Raw genomic sequence first — 3,398 nt, 5'->3', positions numbered from 1 at the left:
TCCGCCGGCCCCATAGGTGCTCATGGATCAGTTTCCCGACAAATCTAAACACTCTTTATCCAAGAGTTTGGTCCTTAAAGGAGGTGTTTAGCACAACAAACCAGGCAATCGGACTATGTGGCTTTATTACCCTCACTTAGCCATAGGAGTTTGACAATGAAAATGTAGGCGCAACCCCTACTATCCAGACTAGGGTGCTGTAAACACCTGATCGAATAAGAACCGATTCGTCGCATAATGCGGGAAAAATCGCTAAGGATTTGAAACCTTCGAAGAACTGACCGGCTCACGCCGCATCATGATAGTCAGTTTTCGGCTTTCTCTACTGAGGTGCTCATCCAGATAAATCAGGACACAATCGCAGTAGTTCTCCCTTTACTACCCTAGCTGATATAGCGGAACATAAGGTAGTAAGCACAGGAGCCAGGCAACCCAACTATTGACCAAAGACATGATTCGGAGCCAATGCATATAATGCTAAATTCGGGGTGCCAAACTATAATGTAAAGCTGTTTGGACTTATTGCCATAGTGTGGGTCGCAATAAAGCCCCTCGCGAATTACGGCGTACCAAGGTGTACGAATGCAGATTAAAATATCAAAATAAATAAGAAGCTAGTGCCACATATGTTGGGCCGCAAACTGTTTCCATTATAATTTTGATTAATACATCAAAGCGTACTTGAATAAAAAGTGCGATAAGCAATAGTGGCTATTTAACATTCCAAGACCAAGGGGGAGCTGCGTACGGGTCCTGAAAATAGGTAGAATGATCGCCAAGAAGGACATCTAGAGATTCCCCCATACGTCTGTGCTACTTGTCACCTTGGTGTATCCGTCCTTCGAAAGGACCAATTTATCAGGCCATCGAATGGGGCCTGTGAAAAGGAATCTAAAAAACGATAAAAGGAAATGTAAGCGTATGTGTGTCCCGGGAAGGTTGAGTCGTATTATGGTTCATGGTATGGTTATGCCTCCGTCTCTACCCATGGTATTTTTAGTGCGTAGTTATGTATGCGTGGTACGTATGCCGCCACTTGGTCGGGACTGAGACGGAGGTCGAATTGCTAATCGAGCTCCTGACGAGTTGGGCTGTCCTGCCGCAGAGTAGTCCAGACTCGTTTGACAGTGTCAGGGAGCATGGCCGCCGAATTAAGATTTTGCTTATGAAGGCCACTCTGTACCTCTGCTCCCAGGGCAGCGGTGTGCTCCTCGGTACAGAGGGAGTGCTCCGTGTTTCCATTGACTGTTATGATGGCGCGTGGTCCGGGCAGCTTCAGCTTGAGATAAGCATAGTGCGGCACCGCGCTGAATCAGGCAAACACGGTTCGTCCGAGCAGTGCGTGATAGCCGCTGTGTAAGGGGACGATATCGAAGATTAACTCTTCGCTTCGGAAGTTGTCCGGAGATCCAAAGACGATCACCAATGTGATTGAGCCCGAGCAGCGGGCCTCTACACTTGGTATAACTCCTTTAAAGATAGTTTTGGTGGGCTTGATCCTTGATGGATCGATGTCCATTTTGCGCATTGTATCCCGATAGAGCAGGTTTAGGCTCACGAGGACTCGTGTGAGGTGGAATCCATCAATTATTGGGTCGAGGACCAATGCAGCTGAACCGCCATGACGGATACTGGTCGGATGGTCCCTGCGATCAAAGGTGATCGGGCATGACAACCATGGGTTGAATTTTGGGGCGACTGGCTCTATCGCATAGACGTCCCTGAGCGCACGCTTGTGCTCCCTCTTGGGGATATGGGTAGCATATACCATGTTCACCGTTTTGACTTTGAGGGGGAAACTTCTTCTGTCCCCCTGTGTTCGGAGGACGGGGCTCCTCGCCGTCATTCTCGCTTTGCGACCCCTTCTCCTTGTCTTTGGCATTTAATTTGTCGGCCTGTTTGAAGACCCAACAACTCCGATGAGTATGATTCGCTAGTTTATCAAGGGTGCCATGGATCTGGCATGGATGATCGAGTATGCGGTCCAGGCTGGAAGGGCCTTGATTATTCCTTTTATATGTCTTCTTCCACTGTCCGGACATGGAGCCACTAAATCCGGCGTTGACCACCGTTGCTTTGACGCTTGTGCCTGTTGCATCAAGGCTTGCCGTTGCTATTTCTGGCTTCCGAAGTGCCAGGTTCGCTTGCATTGTTATTGCTACAGGCTAGCAAGCTATCTTCGCCCGCGCAAAAGCGGGTCATATGTGCCGTGAGGACTGCCATGGACTTCGGCTTTTCTTGGCCGAGGTGTCGGGCGAGCCATTCGTCCTGGATGCTATGTTTAAAGGCCGCTAGGGCCTCGTCATCCGAACAGTCGATGATCTAGTTCTTTTTAGTTAAGAGCCTAGTCCAGAATTTCCTGGTTGACTCTCCGGGCTGTTGGATTATGTGACTTAAGTCGTCGGCATCCGGAGGTCGAACATATGTACCTTGGAAGTTGTCAAGAAAGGCTTCTTCCAAGTCCTCCCAGCTGCCAATGGAATATTCGGGCAGGCTGTTCAGCCAGTGTCGGGCTAGCCCTTGAGTTTTAGGGGGAGGTATTTGATGGCATGAAGATCATTGCCGCGGGCCATATGAATATGGAGAATGAAGTCTTCAATCCATACCGCGGGGTCTGTGGTTCCACCATATGATTTGATATTCACGGGTTTGAACCCTTTTGGGAATTCATCTTCCATGACTTCATCAGTGAAGCGGAGAGGGTGTGCGGCGCCTCTATATCGGGCTAGTTCGTGACGTAGTTCGGATGGAGTCCGTCTACGGTTTTCGGCTCGGACATAATTGTGCTTGCCATGTTCGGCTTGATAGCCATCATCGCGTGTCGAGGCATTCCCCCATGATCCGTAGATTGATCTGGCCGGACCTGTTTTATTCTTCAGGCCCTGTCGGAGATCATACGTGTATCCCTGAGCAGTTTTGTCTCTTCCTTTATGGCGAGGTAGGGCGGGCTGGTGTTCGGCTTGTGTTGCTGCTTTGTCCCAGCCACATGGTGGTCGGTCAGCCGCATTGTGCGCTGATGGCATGGGCTCCAATGCATCGTCATCGAATTGAGGTAGTAATTTGTGCTTCGGGTAACTTTTGAGTGGTCGCTTGAGGCCGTATTCATCGGCTTCGAGGACATTAGTCCATCTATCATTGAGCAGGTCTTGATCAGCTTGAAGCTGTTGCTGCTTCTTTTTCAGGCTCTAGTGGCTATCAGCCGGCGCTTGAAGCTCTCCTGCTCGAGAGGCTCCTCAGGCACGATGAAATCCTCGGTGCCGAGGCTCGCCTCATCCTCGGAGAGTGGAGGGTAATTACTGTCCTTCGAGTCTTCATGTATGGCCTGTTCATCAGGGCTGACTCGCCCATCTTCCCGTTCGTCATGTTCGAAAGTTGGTTGAATGGGGTCTTCATTTTCT

The sequence above is a fragment of the Triticum dicoccoides genome, chromosome 7A (assembly GCF_002162155.2).
Source record: "Triticum dicoccoides isolate Atlit2015 ecotype Zavitan chromosome 7A, WEW_v2.0, whole genome shotgun sequence".
In the NCBI taxonomy this organism is placed as follows: Eukaryota; Viridiplantae; Streptophyta; class Magnoliopsida; order Poales; family Poaceae; genus Triticum; species Triticum dicoccoides.
The sequence above is the reverse complement of the archived record's forward strand: the minus strand, read 5'-3'. Positions refer to the sequence as shown.